Below are 22,150 nucleotides of genomic sequence, written 5' to 3'. Positions count from 1 at the left end.
AACAGTGGGGGGTGAGAGGGGGGAAAAATAAACATGGGGAAATAGTTTTACTTTGTGTAATGACCCATCCACTCCCAGTCTCTATTCAAGCCTAAGTTAATTGTATCCAGTTTGCAAATTAATTCCAATTCAGCAGCCTCTCGTTGGAGTCTGTTTTTGAAGTTTTTTTGTTGAAGAATTGCCACTTTTAGGTCTGTAATCGAGTGACCAGAGACATTGAAGTGTTCTCCAACTGGTTTTTGAATGTTATAATTCTTGACGTCTGATTTGTGTCCATTTATTCTTTTACATAGGGACTGTCCAGTTTGACCAATGTACATGGCAGAGGGGCATTGCTGGCACATATCACATTGGTAGATGTGCAGGTGAACGAGCCTCTGATAGTGTGGCTGATGTGATTAGGACCTGTGATGGTGTCTCCTGAATAGATATGTGGACACAGTTGGCAACGGGCTTTGTTGTAAGGATAGGTTCCTGGGTTAGTGGTTCTGTTGTGTGGTCTGTGGTGGCTGGTGAGTATTTGTTTCAGGTTGGGGGGCTGTCTGTAACCAAGGACTGGCCTGTCTCCAAAGATCTGTGAGAGTGATGGGTCGTCCTTCAGGATAGGTTGTAGATCCTTGATGATGCGTTGGAGAGGTTTTAGTTGGGGGCTGAAGGTGATGGCTAGTGGTGTTCTGTTATTTTCTTTGTTGGGCCTGTCCTGTAGTAGGTGACTTCTGGGTACTCTTCTGGCTCTGTCAATCTGTTTCTTCACTTCAGCAGATGGGTACTTCACTCTGTAGTTGTAAGAACGCTTGATAGAGATCTTGTAGGTGTTTGTCTGTCTGAGGGGTTGGAGCAAATGCGGTTGTATCGTAGAGCTTGGCAGTAGACAATGGATCGTGTGGTGTGGTCTGGATGAAAGCTGGAGGCATGTAGGTAGGAATAGCGGTCAGTAGGTTTCCGGTATAGGGTGGTGTTTATGTGACCACTGCTTATTAGCACCGTAGTGTCCAGGAAGTGGATCTCTTGTGTGGACTGGTCCAGGCTGAGGTTGATGGTAGGATAGAAATTGTTGAAATCATGGTGGAATTCCTCAAGGGCCTCTTTTCCATGGGTCCAGATGATGAAGATGTCATCAATGTAGCGCAAGCAGAGTAGGGGCATTAGGGGATGAGAGCTGAGGAAGCGTTGTTCTAAGTCAGCCATAAAAATGTTGGCATACTGTGGGGCCATGCGGGTACTCATAGCAGTGCCGCTGATTTGAAGGTATACATTGTCCCCAAATGTGAAATAATACAAATACGTCTTGTAGTTTTCTGGTTTTCCCTGTAGCTAATATCCTGTTTTTAATGGTATTTGCCCCTCTTATTCTTTAGTAAGGGTCAGTTTTGATTGTTTCCTCTATGTGCCTCTAAATAATTACTCTTTAATAGACAGTAAAAACTACTGTTGCTTGGTTGACATTTCTTTTCAGATCACTAGTCTTTCCTGTTTCTTAGCCTTTAAGTACTGATTACAGTTCATCACCATATTCTGCCCATGTTTTGAAATCAGTGAGAGGCACATCTCAGGGCTAATTTGGCTCTTGTATTTTATTCTGAAGTAACAATTCACTTATCTGGCTAGTGAATTTTGTTTTGATGCCCTTAGTTTTGCTTTATTCACATGAATCAGTTGACTCTTCAGTAACTACTTTGATTTGGAATACTGTTAGAAACCCTAAGGATTTTATTAATACAGTTTATATGCAATTTTGAACAATTCCTCAGATGAGCTGCATTTCACTTGGCACACTGTAAACTTTTATTTCCATTGATTAAAACTCATCCATGCTATTCATTAATTTGGGTCAATGTAACTTCTGACATCAAAATAAGGGTAGCATGAATATGCAAAAAAAGGTCATATTCTAGTCAGGATGGGGATTAATTATGTTAATTCAAGATGTGCAAAAAGATTTTAATTAATCTTTTTGCATACGATTACTCCTTTTCAGTTCATTCTAACTGAACCATAGCCAATTGGTGTGGAAGTGCCTGCAAACCCCCAAATTATATACATCTATCATTTCCCTGTTTCTGGTTCCTCTAAACCAGGAGCTATAACATTTCTTATGGCTCTGATATACAGAGTAGCAGATATATTATGTCTACATATTACAAATAGGTCATCTTTAATTTGCCTAGGTAAAGAGTGGCTTAGGGCTCAAACCTGCATCTACTGATGTCACTGAGCAGACATTCCCACTGGTTTCAATCTGTGCAGAAAAAAAAACATGAATCACATCTGTGGACCATGAAATCAGATGAGCTTCTGTGGACCATGAAATCAGATGAGCTGGATTAAAGCAATCTAGGGCTCTAGGTACACCATGACACAGGGCTGCCTGTGGTCCTGCACTTGAAATGGCAGTGGCAGGGGGGCCTTTCTTCACCTCCCAGAGAGGCACATGGAGTGGCATGGATCCCTCTTGCTCCCCACAACCACCAGCAAGGGTCTCACCTTTCTACTGAAAAGGCAGGAATAGCAACAGAAAACCTCAGTCTATTCCACAGCAGCCAGGGAGTATCTGCTTGGGTATGAGCCTACGACATTCTTCCCCTTCTGTCACACACAGAGTCCTCTATGCCAGTAAGTCTTGGAGTTAGCACCCCATTAAGATGAATGAGGCAATTTACACCTCTCAGACCTATAGTTTCAGGCTGTTTGCAGACTCAGGCAGACATGGCTAGAACAGCTATGACCAAGTCATGTTTTCAAGCTGAACCCCAACTATGAGTGCTAGAAACCAATTTTTTTTTAAATAAAGCTTAGATTCTGATCTAGTCACGTGCCTCCAGAAACTGAAACACTAGTACCTAAGCCTTAATATGGTCCCGGAAGTAAATATAGGGACATGTGATAGCCAGAAGTCCACATTTCCATCAAAGAATATCTGTGGAAAATAAGACAGTCCTCCTTTTAACTTTTGCAGTGAAACTAGGAGGTAGTACTTGTAGGAATATTTCTGTGCCATGAAGTAAATATTCGTGGCACTGGATTATGCAAATATGTGGGCCAATACTTAAAAATAAACAACCTTAAAGTTAAGCTCCCAAAGTCATAATTAGGCTCTGAGATAAGTTTGGTCTGATTTTCAGAAGCACTGACCACCAGTCACCACTGGAATCAATCTGATTTTGTGCAGCCTCCATTCCCAGACTGTGTGCTTGGCCCTTTTGAAAAGTCAGACCTAAGTTATTCGTAAACCTGACTTTACGCCTCCATTTAAAAAATAATCTTTGCCGTTGTGTCCAAGAAACATGGTACTGTCAGGACTGAACAAGTTAAGTACAGCTCTTATCATGGCAAACTCAGTGGGTAAGCAGCAGGTAACAAAGTACTGAGAGGCCAGTTTTCAAACTCAGACATGCAGCACTGTATCCAATCATATTCCAAAAACATCTCCAGCTCCTTTCTGCACTATTTTGCAGTCCTGGTATTGACTTTAGCAGCCTTTTTTTTTTTTTTTTTTTTTAATTCCATTTGCTCTTTATATAAGGAGCTTCTGTCTGAATCTCTTATTAATTAGTAGCCTCTTCAACATTTCCAGTGACATCTGGTATTGCATTCATTATCACCTATTGGACAGTTTTACTACTGTAACTCTGATACTCTGGCTTTCTAATAAAAATAAATAAATAAATAAACAAACCAAACAAACACCACCACACCTCTCCCCCTAACCTCACCAACTCCTTTTTTGCCTTAAATTAAACAAGCATCTTGAAGAAAGTCCAATATAATTATCTTAATGAGCCCAGTCTGAGGATGGGGACTACAAAAAACAATCAGCTAGAGGCAGCTTCCAGCAAGTAATGAAAAGAAAAAGAAAAAAAATAAAGCACACTTGCAGAGTTTTGCTCGGCTTTGACCAGACTACTCTGAGTGATTTTGAGGTCATGCTCCTAAAACTTTGCACAATGCTTTAACAATACAGAAGTATTAATGGAATAAATCAGAAATGGAAGTTTCCAGCTAAAGCAAACCATGGCTAAAAGTCCTGTTAGAGGGGGGAAAAAATTATGATGGAGCATATCAACATTGTACTAATTTAAAAGAAAATACATTGAGGCCAGTTGGTAAATCCAGGATAAGAATTAAAATCTAAAGAACAATAAATGTATCAGTTTAAACTGGAAGCGGTTAATGTTGGTTCCTGCATATTGCAGTCATTCATAGACTGGTTTAGACAATAGATCTTATAAAAGTTATAGGCTCTTCTTTATAAACCTTTGCGTGAGGAGTGTTAAGGGCAACACCCACACATATGGATAAAGCCAGAACAGATGTTTACACCTACAAGATCTAGGTTTCAGCTTCATCACTGTGCACAGAGTTTTGAAAATCAGTTGTAATATACTATATGCATGGTCTACAAGTCACCTTTCTGCTCCCTATGTTTTTGCCTATCTGGGGAGCCTGCCTGGCTGTTCTAATTTATTTTCTGGCTGAAAAAAGTGCCCTATAGGCCATCCACTGGCCTATCGTAGCAAGAGTGTATGTATGATGCCCCAGCCATGCACCTCCTTCTCCTCCCTACCCCTGACATGTTCCTTAAGTGAGTGCTCTGTTTCTGCAGGTCTATATTAATAGATAATTGCCAGAAGATACTCCTTAAGAACATGAAACACAACTTCTGAGTTTTGCTTGCTCAATAAAACATGTGCTCTGCAAGTGGCTTCCTCTCCACAGGCCCCCCCCCCGACAGCCCAAGTACACAGGGGGCAGAAAGGTGACTTACAGCCACCTTGGGTTCCCTGTTTCCCTTGCATCAAGCATAGGAACACAAAGTAACAGATAATTGGGTCCTATGTGGATTACAAGCCCAAGTTTGTCCATTTCAGAAAAGGGTGTTTTTTCACTTTTTTGGCCTGAAGAGGGCCTGGGAGGTTCAGACGGAGTCTTTAGTAGATGCCATTTGGTCATTTAGTTTTATATTTTGTACATATGTTTTGGAAGCTGGTCATGAGTGCACTTTAATCTATACTTGTAAGGGGCTAGAGAAGTTATAGAGTCTGGCCTTGACTGCCTGTGCATTGATGTATAAAGAACTGGTGTTTTTCTCTTTATTATATGGATGCTGCTGTAGGTCAGGGCTGGATACTACTAGCTTAAGGTATGTGTACCTGCAAGAGTAGTGACTGCAGTTCAGTTACTGAAGCTTTCAGAGAGTTACTAGTAAAAGACATAATTTAGGGTCCGTCACTGTAATGGACAGATTAAAGGTGTTGGTACTATAGATTTGGGATTAGCCTTATCAAACTTTTTTCAGTAATTGCACACTTGCTTTCAGCAAGTAGCAAAGTTAGAAGCACACCAGCTAGCCTATACATGTCATAGGACAGCAGAGTTTCCACTGAGTCATCTTACACCATCCAGCAAGCAGTTGGACAAAACAGCAAAGCAGCTGATGGACAGGTTGGGGCAAGCCTCCTGTCTCTTAACTCTGTTTAATGGCTCTGTTGCTCAATTCTAAAGTCCCACCATAATCTTTATGCTTGTATGCAGCTGTTTTAATAAAGTAGGTTGTCCTGAAGCCAGAGTACAGGTCTGGTGCCCAGGAACTCCTGAATTACACTCTTGACCTGCCTCCATCACCCTATGCTCCCTTCACTACATCTCATTTTCCCCCTCCTGAAAATAGAAATACCACCATTTACCAGGCTCACAGGGGTGTTTTGTGCACTATTTAATATTTGTACAATGCTTCAAAGATATTCTGTACAGAATAGCCAAGAACTAGTTTTTACTTTATACAATGTCTCATAAAAAGTGCTAATTTTTAAACAAATCAGTCATCCGTTTTTCCACAATTACTGCTATTTAATGTCATTGGTAAGAGGTCAGACATCCTAAATACTTTAAGTTTTGTCAACACCATGAAGTTGCACCATGTTAGAACATGTTAACTAACTCAATGTCAAATGGCCAATGTTAAGGACATGTACAAAAATATGTAAAAACAATAAGGCCAGAGAAGACTCTCCTGGATGCCAGAAATCTGACGCAGAAGACGAAAGGTTAGTAAAAGAGCAAATACCTGTAGTGATCCTTCAGGCATGATAGTAGTTCCATTACATTCTATACAGGATTACACACAAAAACCTATATTAAGAAGATACTGAAGTTGCAAAGTCAAGCACTCAAAAGTCAAGAAATGCCAGAATTAAGGTTGCCTGTGCAACCTTAGTTCAGCTTCTTTGTTCATATTCGTTAGGGTACAGTCTTCCAGCCTCCTTTCTCCTCAGCTTCTAATCCCCATCCCCTCGTCCCACTCTACTCCCTCCACCATTGCCATCCATCACCCCCCTCAGGTCTGTTTCCTATCCTCTCTCCATTTGACAGAAACCGCTGCGTGCGCAGAAGAAACAAATCTCCCTTTTTTCAGTTCCGGTACACAGCACCACAGTGACCTGCAGCAGCAGCTGGGATCACCAATTGTAGAGCAAGTCCTACTCAGCCTTGCAACAATGGGCTGGAGCATGCCCAGTGGGGATGGAATCTTCAGAAAATTTAACTGCCATATTTTGAGCATGTGCAAACTAAAATTTTTCAAAGGTTGATAACTTGGCAAAATTTGGGTGGATGAACACGGCAACAACAAAAGGCACATCCCCAACTGCAGAGTGACCCCCTCTGCCAAATTTAGAGTCCCTGCTACAAAATGGGGGGACTAGAGCTACTCAACTAAACAGTTTAAAGGTTGTTGGGTTTTTTTTAAAAAACATGGACAAGTCACAATTTCCCCAATCTCATTCTCAAACAGCAGAGCCATTTTTGCTGGAACTTTCCAAGGGAAGTTCAGCCTTAGACTAACACCTGGAACGGAAAATATCAGTCTACATTTTTTAAAATTTGGCAAAGCTATCAACAACTGAAAATAGGGTATTTATAAGGGAAGTATTGGGCAACCTTTTATGTTGGCAACACTGGAAGTGATGCCTACAATAATATTTATACCTAATATCCCATATCCATATTTTAAATCTTTTGTTGTTTCCACATGATCCAGACAGGTTTTTAGCTGGTCAGTAAGTTTGGCCACCCCTGGACTATACCATCAATCTCAGCTAAAGATCCAGTTCTACAAATCCCTACTTGCACAAGTACTCAGGTGAGCAAAAACTACTCATATGAGGAAAGACATGTGGAATCAAGCTCTAAATTAGTTCACAACTAAGACCCACATTTTCAAAAGGAAAACTTCCCTGGAATTGAGCAAATATTGTTCTTAAAGGTGCTGCAGATGCAAGCAACTTTCTTTGAGTCACAGAATCTTTTATTGTCAGGACTGTCAGATGCCTTAGTCTCCCTGCTTATCAGTAATCTCCCTCTCACTCATGGGGCAGTTTAATTTATCCCTTAAGCTAAATTAGGAAAACCACACCCCTTACAGAGCAATTTAAAATCCAGAAAAACAATCTCTCCTACCAGCGATTCAGCACCCTGTTTGTTTCCCTTTCTGGGCCACAGCCCTTCTTCACAAGTGTAAACAATTCCCTCTTTTGATGCAGTGGGCGGAAAGGGGCTCTCCTGTCTCTGAAGTCCCAGCTGTGGATCCCCAAATAGAAAGTGCTCAGTTCACATTCAAAGCTCTCTTGATTCATGTTGTCAACTGCCTCTTCCTCCACTCTGCTAGTCTCTGAACTTCCCTCCTCGAGTTTGGCTACTTCTGGTTCATTAGCCACTCTTCCTTAGTATTACAAAACCCTTTATTAGCCCACTTAGTTCTATCCACTTGAAGGCTTTGTGACAATGTCCACAGCAAATCCCTTTCTCCTTGAGGTTCCTTATCTTCAGTCCATCTGCTCTTATACCTCCCTTGTATCACCTTCACAGGCTTCCACCTAGGACTGTTCAGCAGGTTATACCTCTTCCCTGGTCTCTCATTTACTGGAGAAAAGGGAGATATGTACAGCTGCCCTCTCCCAGTATGCATTGCTGCCAAGCCTTCAATTCCTTCCAGTCTTTCCTGGGGATTCTGAGAGGTGTAGTTCTCTTGATCAGGACTAAAATTGGGAATAGGCTGTGCTGGGCCTATAACCCCCCTTAGAGGGAAAATATACACTGATACAGCCTTCAGAAAGAGAAATCAGACCTCAGCCCATTAGAAAATATATCCTAAAATTTGTTGCTCTAAGACACTGTGTCCTATTAAAATCTCAATATTTTATTAACGTCCAGCAAGCTGTAATATTAATTGTATAGATACTGCAGTAGCAATGAGAAAGACTGTTGTTATGTCATAGCAACTATCTTACAGATGTATCACAACATGCGCTACAGGTTTAATGCTATAGTAACAGAATCAAATAAAAAACATATAGGGTAAGATTCTTTTACCTTTATTTCACAAATTGTCCCATCAAAATCAGTGGGACCCCTTGGCGAGAAAGGCACTGCTCAATATGAGCCAGGGTGTCTGGCTCAAATAATATAGTTACATAATTATTTGAGAACATTAAGTATATTCCATAAGAAAATTTCAAAGTAGTACTGGGACAGGGAAATTAAGAAGTACAAATGAGGGAGAAAAGAAAAATGAAAATTAAATTTAGAAAATCAAGTGAGAGCCAGTGAGTTGTAGATGAACAGGAAGGCTGTTTCAGAAGGCAGGGGCTGCCAAAGAGAAGGCTCTCATGCCACCAGTGGTGCAAGACTGAAGAGAGGGGCATGTGCTGGATTCTGAAATGGCAAGGTTGAGTGCACAAAAGAAGCAGGAGTAGAACAATGACAAGAGGGAACTAAAGACACTGCAGTGTCACTGGCTGAACTGCAGTCAAGGAGCAAGAAATAAATGCATTCATTAAAGATTTACAACTTAATGGTCACACAAGTAATTAAGATGCAAAATATGAGATTTGTTTCCATGTCATAAGTACAAAGACGACTGATACTTAACACTCTGCAGTATAGGGTAACTGGATTATCATTTTAACAAGTGAAACAGCATTTTCTAATGTTATTCAGGCTAAATTATGGTAACCCACAAATGCTGAGACTACTATTAATTTTGCATTATTAGTGACATGCTGTACATTGCTCTGAGTACTTGAACTATGAGCATGCTTGGGAATTTCAAGAGAGCTCTTTGAATTACATAGCATATTATGTATAGCATCAATAGATACTAGAAGAGCCATCAGCAGTGATTTGAAAATGTACCTCTTTCTTAAATTAAGAAAAGATTAGCTGGGGAGAAGAGAAATATGCTAAATGCCCATAAAATCTAATCCTGTTTATCAGCACAGCATGCATGGACTAATAGTAAATTATTTTATCATCTGACATGAATAAAATAGGTCTAGAAGTCGTGGTTGCCTTTTGAAAGTAGCAATGAAAAATGAGGAATTAAGAAACATTATCTTGAAATTGTCAAACTTTGCTGTTTTGAGATCAATAAAAATATAAGAACAAGATCAGGGATTTGTAGTTGATTTTTTTATATATGTCCCTGTACCGCAGTGTGCTAATGATGACATTTATCCCAACTCTTACTCCATTGAAGTCTGTCTGTGAGTTGCAGCAGAAATGAATTTGACCCATGGAATCAAAATGTATTTATGATTTTTCATAGCCTATTAAAATTATTTTTGTAGACAGAACTGAGACATTTAATTTAGTGGACAATCAGAGGTCAAAATACAATAATTATTAATTTTTCTACCTAAAATAATTGTGGATTTTGGATGAACAGCTGTAGCATGTATTCCGTAAGTGAAGCAACAAGAGTCAGAAACCATAGAGGAAATGCCCATAGAAATATTTCCCAGGGTTTATTACACAGGGATCTTGCACAGAGAATGTACACAGAGGGTCTGATTCTCCACTTGGCTATACCTGCTTTACATCAGGGTAGCTCTATTGACTTTCCTGCCACACAGAAGAATCAGGGCCAGGAAGTGCAGAAGGAATCTTGCATGAGGAGATTAAATACATAGGCACTGTGCATGGAGGCCTGGGGAAAGAAAAAAGGAAGGGAGTGATAACAGAAAGCATCAAGCTGGATGAGCAAATCATTAGGTTTTGTATTCTATCATCATTCATCATGGTAAAGGGCATTTATGAGTGGATTTTGTGTCTGTGATGGTAAATTGTAATGACAATGTTGCAAGTCTGAGTTAATACTGTCAACACGCTCCTCCAAATCCCACTGAAATTAACAGTTAAGCAAAGGGCTTGGGTTTTTTAAAGCTTGCATTGGTCCACATTCTATCCTGGTGTAAGCTGGTGCCACTCCATTGAAGACAATGGAGTTAGTCTACTTACATAATGGCTAAATTTTCCCCAGTATCTTTAGTGAAGGATGGTTACAAAGTTCAGGAGTCAAGGTGCTGGGTTTTTGAAAATACATATAAAAAAATGTAGCTATTTAAACTGTGCAGAACAACACATCTTCAGTATTTTTATTTTACTAATGATCTAAGCTATATAAAGTGTCTTGATGGTCTGATCAGACCAGAAAACTACCAACATACATCTCTACATTACTCCTTGATTTCTCTGCCTTTGGTAGAGAGGAATTATTTTTCTTTTCAAGTAGCCTTAAACATTATAGTGAATTTAGATTCAGGAGAAATGTGAATGTGTGGTGTCTGAAGTGCTGGCATTGGATTGTGCTGGGAACAGAATGTGGTAGAAAAAGGACAGCATGCTATGGGTCTTTGACTGGAGCAATGGCTGGAAATCATTTGGAGAAAGTATTCTGTTACTGCTATGATATTTTGGGCTCCAGACTGAAATGTTTAGAATGTGAACTGTTCAGACAGTTGAGTGTTTTGGGAAGTGGCCCTACACCATGGCAACTAACATATAGTTTTTCATTGCTGCTGCATCATTACACAAGAGAAAGAAAAGAGGATGTGAAAAAAGAAAAATATATGCATATACAGACAGACAGACATATCCACAGGCAGGCAGGCAGGCAGGCTGACAGACAAACATATCCACTAGTTCCATGCATATATCTCCCACCATGTAACATTAAGTCCTACATGGCTATATGTTGTATTTGTATCTTTCATTTAAATGGCAAATGCATATAAACTCCTGCAGACAGATAATTTCTTTTGCCTAGCCATCTAAGCCTTGGTCTACACAAGGAGTTGAGGTCAAATTTAGCAGCATTAAATCGATTTAACCCTGCACCCGTCCACACGACGAAGCCCTTTTTTCGACTTAGGGTATGTCTACACTACGAAATTAGGTCAAATTTATAGAAGTCGGTTTTCTAGAAAGCGGTTTTATACAGTTGCTTGTGTGTGTCCCCACACAAGTGCTCTAAGTGCATGTAGTCGGCGGAGTGTGTCCACAGTACTGAGGCAACCGTCGACTTCCGGAGCGTTGCACTGTGGGTGGCTATCCCACAGTCTCCGCCGCCCATTTGAATTCTGGGTAGAAATCCCAGAAACCATTTAGTGCCCAATGATGGGGCTAAAACATTGTCGCAAGTGGTTCTGGGTACACATTGTCAGGCCCCCCTTCCCTCCCTCCCTCCGTGAAAACAAGGAAATACAATCGTTTTGCGCCTTTTTTCTTGAGTTACCTGTGCAGACGCCATACCACATCAAGCATGGAGCCTGCTCAGCTAACCGTCACTGTATGTCTTCTGGGTACTGGCAGACGTGGTACTGCATTGCTACACAGCAACAGTTTATTGCCTCTTGGCAGCAGACAGTGCAGTATGACTGGTAGCCGTCGTTGACATAGTCCAGGGTGTTCTTTTAACTGACCTCGATGAGGTCACGGGCGCCTGGGCAAACAAGGGAGTGATTCAGCCAAATCATTTCCCTTTTAAGTTTCTTTTCATGGCGATTCACTCCTACCGGCAGTGCACTGGCTTTTAATCTGCAGCCAGCAGAAGACGATGGCCAGCAGTCATACTGCACCGTCTTCTGCCGAACACCCAGGAGATGACGATGGCTAGCGGTCATACTGCACAGTCTGCTGCCAGCAAGTTGTATAAAGATAGATGAAGTGGCTCAAAACAAGAAATAGACCAGATTTGTTTTGTATTCATTTTCTCCTCCCTCCCTCCGTGAAATCAATGGCCTGCTAAAACCAGTTTTGAGTTCTATCCCTGAGGTTTTGAGTTCTATCCTTGAGAGGGCCATTCAGTTTCTCGCAAAGCCACCCTCTTTGTTGAATTTAATTCCCTGTAAGCCAACCCTGTAAGCCATGTCGTCAGTTGCCCCTCCTCTGTCAGAGCAATGGCAGACAATCGTTCCACGCCTTTTTTCTGTGCAGATGCCATACCACAGCAAGCATGGAGCCCGATCAGATCACTTTGGCAATTAAAAGCACATTAAACACCATGCGCATTATCCAGCAGTGTATGCAGCCCCAGAACCTGGCAAAGCAAAACCGGGCGAATAGCGACGTCAGCGCGGTGATGAGGACATGGACACAGACTTCTCTCAAAGCACGGGCACTGGCAATGTGGTGCTAATGGGGCAGGTTCATGTGGTGGAACGCCGATTCTGGGCTCGGGAAACAAGCACAGACTGGTGGGACCACATAGTGTTGCAGGTCTGGGACGATTCCCAGGGGTTGCGAAACTTTTGCATGCGTAAGGGCACTTTCATGGAACTTTGTGACTTGCTTTCCCCTGCCCTGAGGCGCAAGAATACCAAGATGAGAGCAGCCCTCACAGTTGAGAAGCGAGTGGCAATATCCCCGTGGAAGCTTGCAACGCCAGACAGCTACCGGTCAGTCAGGAATCAATTTGGAGTGGGCAAATCTACTGTGGGGGCTGCTGTGATGCAAGTAGCCAACGCAATCAAAGATCTGCTGATATCAAGGATAATGACCCTGGGAAATGTGCAGGTCATAGTGGATGGCTTTGCTGCAATGGGATTCCCTAACTGTGGTGGGGCCATAGACGGAACCCATATCCCTATCTTGGCACCGGAGCACCAAGCCGGCGAGTACATAAACCGCAAGGAGTACTTTTCAATAGTGCTGCAAGCACTGGTGGATCACAAGGGACGTTTCACCAACATCAACATGGGATGGCCGGGAAAGGTACATGACGCTCGCATCTTCAGGAACTCTGGTCTGTTTCAAAAACTGCAGAAAGGGACTTTATTCCCAGACCAGAAAATAACCATTGGGGATGTTGAAATGCCTATATGTATCCTTGGGGACCCAGCCTACCCCTTAATGCCATGGCTCATGAAGCCATACACAGGCAGCCTGGACAGTAGTCTGGAGCTGTTCAACTACAGGGTGGGCAAGTGCAGAATGGTGGTAGAATGTACATTTGGACGTGTAAAAGCGCGCTGGCGCAGTTTACTGACTCGGTTAGACCTCAGCGAAACCAATATTCCCACTGTTATTACTGCTTGCTGTGTGCTCCACAATATCTGTGAGAATAAGGGGGAGACGTTTATGGAGGGGTGGGAGGTTGAGGCAAATCGCCTGGCCACTGGTTACGCACAGCCAGTCACCAGGGTGGTTAGAAGAGCACAGGAGGGCGCGGTGCGCATCAGAGAAGCTTTGAAAACCAGTTTCATGACTGGACAGGCTACGGTGTGAAAGTTCCGTTTGTTTCTCCTTGATGAAACCCACCACCCCTTGGTTCACTCTACTTCCCTGTAAGCTAACCACCCTCCCCTCCTCCCTTTGCTCACCGCTTGCAGAGGCAATAAAGTCATTGTTGCTTCACATTCATGCATTCTTTACTCATTCATCACACAAATAGGGGGATAACTACCAAGGTAGCCCAGGAGGCATGGTGGAGGAGAGAAGCACCAGGAGGGGTGGTGGAGGAGGGAAGGACAAATCCACACAGCACTTCAAAAGTTTAAAAGTTTAAAATTTATTGAATGCCAGCCACAGTGCAACACTCCGGAAGTCGACGGTTGCCTCAGTACTGTGGACACACTCCGCCAACTACTTGTACTTAGAGCACTTGTGTGGGGACACACACAAGCAACTGTATAAAACCGCTTTCTACAAAACCGACTTCTATAAATTCGACCTAATTTTGTAGTGTAGACAGTCTCCAGGGTGTTGTTCATTTCCAGAAGAGTAGCAGTATAACATAAAGTGCCTTGAGAAATTGGCTCTTGATACAACTCCTTTGGCTGGGTGCATATAAACAACTTTGGGCTACAACTTCCCACTTTTCAGCCATATAATGCCCGCATATAATGGATTTTATATCACCAGGCAAAAGAACTATATATCTGCCTCACAGAGTTTTTGGAGGGTGGCAGAATCCCAGAGGAGTAAAAGTATAGCTGGGGCTGCTGTTATCCCTTCCAATTATCAATCATTGTAATTCCTAGGGGAGAGATGTAGATGGGTCTTAGAAAGAATAGGTTTCTTAAGGCCAAATCCTCATCCCAGTGCTTAGTACAAGTAGCTGGGCTGGCCTCAGGGACAAGGGGAAGCCATTCTTACTCAAAGAATCTTTCTTACTAACTTGAAGGGGAAAGGAGTCCAGGAGAGCTGGCTGTATTTCAAGGAATCCCTGTTGAGGTTACAGGGACAAACCATCCCGATGAGTCGAAAGAATAGTAAATATGGCAGGCGACCAGCTTGGCTTAATGGTGAAATCCTAGCGGATCTTAAACATAAAAAAGAAGCTTACAAGAAGTGGAAGGTTGGACATATGACCAGGGAAGAGTATAAAAATATTGCTTGGGCATGTAGGAATGATATCAGGAGGGCCAAATCGCACCTGGAGCTGCAGCTAGCCAGAGATGTCAAGAGTAACAAGAAGGGTTTCTTCAGGTATGTTGGCAACAAGAAGAAAGCCAAGGAAACTGTGGGCCCCTTACTGAATGAGGGAGGCAACCTAGTGACAGAGGATGTGGAAAAAGCTAATGTACTCAATGCTTTTTTTGCCTCTGTTTTCACTAACAAGGTCAGCTCCCAGACTGCTGCGCTGGGCATCGCAAAATGGGGAAGAGATGGCCAGCCCTCTGTGGAGATAGAGGTGGTTAGGGACTATTTAGAAAAGCTGGACGTGCACAAGTCCATGGGGCCAGACGAGTTGCATCCGAGAGTGCTGAAGGAATTGGCGGCTGTGATTGCAGAGCCATTGGCCATTATCTTTGAAAACTCGTGGCGAACGGGGGAAGTCCCGGATGACTGGAAAAAGGCTAATGTAGTGCCAATCTTTAAAAAAGGGAAGAAGGAGGATCCTGGGAACTACAGGCCAGTCAGCCTCACCTCAGTCCCTGGAAAAATCATGGAGCAGGTCCTCAAAGAATCAATCCTGAAGCACTTGCATGAGAGGAAAGTGATCAGGAACAGCCAGCATGGATTCACCAAGGGAAGGTCATGCCTGACTAATCTAATCGCCTTCTATGATGAGATTACTGGTTCTGTGGATGAAGGGAAAGCAGTGGATGTATTGTTTCTTGACTTTATCAAAGCTTTTGACACGGTCTCTCACAGTATTCTTGTCAGCAAGTTAAGGAAGTATGGGCTGGATGAATGCACTATAAGGTGGGTAGAAAGCTGGCTAGATTGTCGGGCTCAACGGGTAGTGATCAATGGCTCCATGTCTAGTTGGCAGCCGGTATCAAGTGGAGTGCCCCAAGGGTCGGTCCTGGGGCCGGTTTTGTTCAATATCTTCATAAATGATCTGGAGGATGGTGTGGATTGCACTCTCAGCAAATTTGCGGATGATACTAAACTGGGAGGAGTGGTAGATACGCTGGAGGGGAGGGATAGGATACAGAAGGACCTAGACAAATTGGAGGATTGGGCCAAAAGAAATCTGATGAGGTTCAATAAGGATAAGTGCAGGGTCCTGCACTTAGGACGGAAGAACCCAATGCACAGCTACAGACTAGGGACCGAATGGCTAGGCAGCAGTTCTGCGGAAAAGGACCTAGGGGTGACAGTGGACGAGAAGCTGGATATGAGTCAGCAGTGTGCCCTTGTTGCCAAGAAGGCCAATGGCATTTTGGGATGTATAAGTAGGGGCATAGCGAGCAGATCGAGGGACGTGATCGTCCCCCTCTATTCAACATTGGTGAGGCCTCATCTGGAGTACTGTGTCCAGTTTTGGGCCCCACTCTTCAAGAAGGATGTGGATAAATTGGAGAGAGTCCAGCGAAGGGCAACAAAAATGATTAGGGGTCTGGAACACATGAGTTATGAGGAGAGGCTGAGGGAACTGGGATTGGTTAGCCTGCAGAAGAGAAGAATGAGGGGGGATTTGATAGCTGCTTTCAACTACCTGAAAGGGGGTTCCAAAGAGGATGGCTCTAGACTGTTCTCAATGGTAGCAGATGACAGAACGAGGAGTAATGGTCTCAAGTTGCAGTGGGGGAGGTTTAGATTGGATATTAGGAAAAACTTTTTCACTAAGAGGGTGGTGAAACACTGGAATGCGTTACCTAGGGAGGTGGTAGAATCTCCTTCCTTAGAGGTTTTTAAGGTCAGGCTTGACAAAGCCCTGGCTGGGATGATTTAACTGGGAATTGGTCCTGCTTCGAGCAGGGGGTTGGACTAGATGACCTTCTGGGGTCCCTTCCAACCCTGATATTCTATGATTCTATGAAAGTCCTCTGCTAAGGGACTGCAGAGCCTGCATCAATCAAAGTGTCCCTGGGCTCTCCCAACATAACCCAGGCCTTATGGGACAAGAGCAGAAAATCTGCACAGCTACCAACCATGCCCCAGCCCACCTCCCCCACTTGTGCTGCCACATCAGAAGTCCTCTAAAGCTAGGCTTAATGAAACGGAGGAGGTACATCCTTCCTGTGCAGATCTCCTGGATCCAGCCTCTCCCTTCTGCTGCAGAACTACACCAGTTCCACTGGCTGCACGGAGGTTGGAATTGCCCTTTAATGCTGACACACTAACTACAGGGGCCTGCAAGGGTAGAAAACTGAAAACGTAAAGGTAAAATATTAGACAAATGCATTTTTGCATACTCAAACTGTAACTAATTTTACATTTGCCACAACAGCTGTTTGAATTACATAAACTAAATTAAATATTTTCACGGGCTTAAGTGATGCTTAATTAATAAAGATGAGCAAAATGGTTCAAATAGAATAGGAACCAAACCTAGAATCCTGAACATCCCTTGTTGAATCCAGACCTTTATTTAGATTCAGATTGGTTCAGATACAGCAAATATCCCTTCAACCTATCTCAATGCCTTTCTCTGCTTCTGTTACTTCTATCTGATCCCCAATACACTTGCTGGCCACTCCCCTTATTCCTGACACAATCCCCAAACCACTTCCACCACTGATGTTTCCTCTTGTGTGCCTTTGAAGATTAATGGGGACTAGCAGGTTTAACAGCCTCCCTGCTTGGCCCTGAGCTTTCACTCACAGCAAACTTTCCGGCACTCTGGGTTCTTACCTGTTTGTTGTTCTCCAGGATGCATAGTGATCCTTTGAAGCCGAAGAGGGTACAAAATTGAGCAAGACCTGTTGGGCCTCATGAATATTCAAAGAAAGAGGGGTTGGGGTAGAACTGAACAGGGGCACATGCTGAGAAGTTTGTTGAAGGGCTGGGGAGGATGTTAGGGACTCAGGAAAAGGGATTGGGGGAAGGGAGGCTGCTCCTGGATTAGAGCTGCATGAATAGTAAATAAACAGACTTGTGAAGATATTTGCTAATAAAAATGCTGCATTTACTTTGTAAAGATTCATGAGGTTATTATAATTATTTAATGTAGCATCTAGGGGCCCCTGTCAGAATCAGGATCCCATTGTGCTAGGTACTGTATGTACACAAGGGGAGAAACAGTGCCTGTCCCAAACAGGCAATCTTAATGCCTGTACAATCTACATAGACCAGACAGACAAAGTGTGAGAGAAAGGGGCTATTTTTAGCTGAATAGTATAGGTGAGGCGCAAAGGCACAGACAAATTAAATATTTGATCAACTGACATGTATGTGTGAAAATATTTGCATATCTCCAAACTTGTATAAATTTTGTCACTAATGATCCCATGTCTGAAAAATCACACTCAAAGTGGATTGATTAGTCACTGTTCTGTATTTGCTATTCATGACTTTTCATTCTCCTCTTTAAAAAGTTTCAATCATCCATTTAGGGAACAGAAACAATACCATGTGATCAATCTAGGTAATCACGAACAATGGACACTAGTAAATAGTCAAATGACCCATTTGCAAACAAACCATGATCTGAAAATTGTTCATCTAAACTATACATGTGACTAACAAATACATCTGAAGAAAATTTGAATAAATTCACAAACAGTTCACTAACCCAAGAAGGGCTCAGTTCATAATTAGTGAAAAATTCAGCTCTCACATGAGTGTGTTTGTGAAATGAGTTATGCTCAGATAAGTATTTGAATTTTCAGTAGCTCACCTGAATTGAACCTCCAAACTTTTCCAAGGTTTATCTAGCATACTGATTAAGTCTTTGAAAGTCACTTTACTATTTCTTTAATTTCTTGCAGATAACCTACAAAAGAAACTAAGGAAAGTACTTTCTTTTCCAAATCCTTATGATCTTTCTTCTCAATGTCCCGTGACCCAGGAATCTGACACTGAAATTTTGAATATGTGATGAAGATTAAAAATCAAGTTTACAATTTAAAATTAGCAGCATGTGAATCTTTAAATGATGTGGGGTTAATTTCTTACATGTGTATTTTGTAACCTTGGTTTCATGATTCATCACTTCTAAAGTCAATTATTTACATTTATATACAGCATAATAAACAGCAGGATTATGTGGGTAAAATTGGAACTGAAATCAGGGACATAGCTCATAATGAGTTACAGTTGAGAAATACATGGATGGGTGGAAACCTCATACTGGAATCATGTCGCTCATGAACTCAGAACGAAATTATTTTTAGTTGTTTTGTAGGAGTGATTAAGCAAGCAAATCTGGTATGCAAATTGTATGCCCATCCCATAAGGTAACTAACAATTATAATATCCAACCTTGCCCATTTTAAGGCAGATTGGAATTTCTATACAAAAACAAATATTTCAAATAAGAACAAATGCTACAACATGTAAATTCTGTCAAAACAAATGCTGCTCATGCTATAAATAATTGTAATGGTGGGATAAATTGGTTTCTAGATGCTAACAGTCCTTTGCTGGGTTGCTATTTAAGAAAAATGTATAATGTAGAAATAAAACAAAAACACTGAAAAATATAGAGGGGATTATTTTAAAGAAATATTTAAAATTGAGGGAAACTCAAATCAGCTTTTCCAGGTGAAAGTTCTTTTTAAAAGAAAGGCAATTTACAGCTGCAAAGTGTAACAGAAGCAATAGCAACAAAATGGATCCCATTTGGGCCTCAATACAGTCTTTAAAAGAGTGAGCACAATTATGGCCAGAATTGTTTACACAAAAATGTACATTGCTAGATTTCTCATATGCAAAATAATTGTATTTGAGCATGCAAAATGGTAAATAGATGACTGAAGCCATGATTTAGGTGTACAAGTACACATAAAATACACATAAAACAATTTTGCAGAAATCTAGGTAATAGAAATGTAGCGGACTTGAAAGTGGAGAGGACAGAGGAGGACTAATGTGGTCTCATTCCTTGGAATAATAGAATTATTTGAGTGTGGCTGATTCTGGATTCCCTAGAAGTTGGGAGCTGGAAATTAGGAAGGCCGTAATTTTGGTAAGGTCTGACTTATTAAAAATGGGATTCAGGCAGTGTTCTGCTTATGGGCAAAGAAGAAGAATTGTAAATTTGATATCAAAGAAGAGTCCAAGATTTGTTGCCTTGGGACTATGGTTAATATTAGACATAAGTCAAACAAATCTTTTTCTGCAGGGGAAGAATTTTAGATTCTGAGGCATTCTTGTCTAAATATACAAAACTCTGGAATCCACAGATCAGGCATCCTAAATGTGGTTCATTCCAAATTTTAGTAATTAATTAATATTCATTCTTATTTTCTAATAGTCTTCTTCTTTGTACGGTTTAAAAAAACCAGCAGTGTTAGATATCCAAGTCTAGGTTGGCAATCCAATTAATAGCTTCAGATAACACAGAGTGGATCGCAGATATACTACTGGAATATGTTCATTTGGGACATTGACTGATGAGATATTCTGTAGTTTGAGGTCCATTTCTTCAGTCACAAATATGATTGTGTCTCAGTTCCCTTAATGGACAAAGTAGGTGCATCTGCCATGTGATATGTGGATGCTATTCAAAGTGAACGATATTTTCTATCAGAGTGAAAAGCCACTGGATTTTTCAGATGGTTCCTTGATGAGGTGTTTCTTTGGGATGTTGGCATCCTTCCACTTTTCTGCCATTGATCTGTTCAGCGAAGTTGCAGACTTAACAGCAATAGACTTAATTTTCCGAAAGTGTCACAATGTACTAGACATATTTCAAAATGAAAAGAAAACATGGTCTGTGCCCCAAGGAGCTTGCAACCTAAAAACAGAAAAAGAAGAGCAGGTGAAAGGGGCAGAACTTATTAGGAGAGTGTTCAAGATGGTGCTTAGCCACATCTTGTTCATGTATCGTTCTATTTGTCATAGTTCTTGCATCCACTTCTCCAAACAATGAATAAATAAGGCTCAATTATTCCTCAAACTGGTCAATGTAAGTCAGCTAGTTTCCCTGTAGGGTGTCCAAGTGATAGTGGATCTTCGTGAGGGACTTGAGTGCAGAGATGATAGAGGCCTTGTGGATGAACTCAAGAAAGGCATTTCATGCTTAGAGATGGTGTGGAAGAAGGCATGGAGATGTGTATGTTATAAACTGACAAATGGGTAGTTAAGGCTAGCATCATTACCGGGGTTGAGAAAGGACAAGGGAAGGGCACAATTATGCAGGATTTTAAAGACATTGACAAGAAACTTGATACGTGAAACTTGATACATGTGTGTGTGTGGACCAGATGTGTGAGAGGAGGGAGTGGTATGGTTGGAATGGTTGGCAAGGAAGGTAGAGCTGGTTGGAACATTTTCAACCAACACTCTCCTCCCCCCCCATTGAAATATCATGTTGTTTCATCAAAGCCAAAACATTTTTTTTTTTGGACATGTATTGATTTTGATGAACTTTTCACTGGGAAAGATTTCTGCAGTGCAGGGTGGACTCCCCAGTCACTTCCAGAGAGACAGAGAAAGCTGGAGAAAGAGAAACCCAAATTGAAAACCTGATTAAAAATAGATGTTTAGACACAATTTCATTTTCTGAAAGCATTTAAAAGGTGTTGGTTTTGTTCCAGCGCAGAATGAAAACAAATTCTGGAACCTCAGAGGTTGTAATGAATTGTTGTTCTCCAGCCAGCTCTACAGGAGGGTGAATTGTTGTCAGGAAGGACTAATTAAAAATGGAGTCAGAAGTTGAGTATTTGACCCAAATCACAAGAGCCTACATTAATTGTTCTGGCAGAGTGTCCCACCTAGACTTTAACCACTCATTCTAATATAAGATATAAGGGTTGGTTACAGTGTTTTATGGGAATAATGTACTACTGGGTTTGTGCTTGTATTAGCAGAACTGGATTTTTCAGAATTTTGCACTATGACACTATTCTCTGTACTGAAAGGTTTCAGTGATGGTGACATAGTCATTGCATAATACACACATATTCATCCATTTGGTTGGTGGTAATGTATTCATTCATCTTGTTGTTTTAAAACTAGACTGATTTTTTTTACACTGAAAGTTATGAAGGCCCAGCTCCTGAAAGGCATTTAGGTGCTTAACTCTCATTAAAATTAATTGGAGTTTCTGTGAGAATCTAGGCTCAAATTCATATTTGAGCAGCTGACTAGAAGTGGTCTGATTTTCACAAAGTATTGACCAGCTGCTGTCCTGTTGATTTTAATGGGATTTGAGGGTGCTCAGTGGTTCTGAAAATCAGATTACTTTTAAGTAGAGGCTCAGAATGGATTTAAGAGTATGATTTTAGGCACCCAGATGCCAGATCTCAACATTATAGTCATGTTCCTCTGAGCATAACAGGACCTAAGGCATATAAAGGGATGCATTCTAACCATAAAAATTCTTAATATATTTTTGTTCTTTATTTACCTCGAATATATTCATTCCTCTGAGTAGTCAAGAATCTGCTAATAATCCTAGAGCAATACACGTTGTGTTGCTCCCCTGCAGTGTGCTTCTAAATTTAAAATTGGGAAGGGACGCCCTCTAGAGGTCAAA

Source organism: Caretta caretta, chromosome 9 (assembly GCF_965140235.1).
Source record: "Caretta caretta isolate rCarCar2 chromosome 9, rCarCar1.hap1, whole genome shotgun sequence".
In the NCBI taxonomy this organism is placed as follows: domain Eukaryota; kingdom Metazoa; phylum Chordata; order Testudines; family Cheloniidae; genus Caretta; species Caretta caretta.
Note: the sequence above shows the minus strand (reverse complement) of the source record.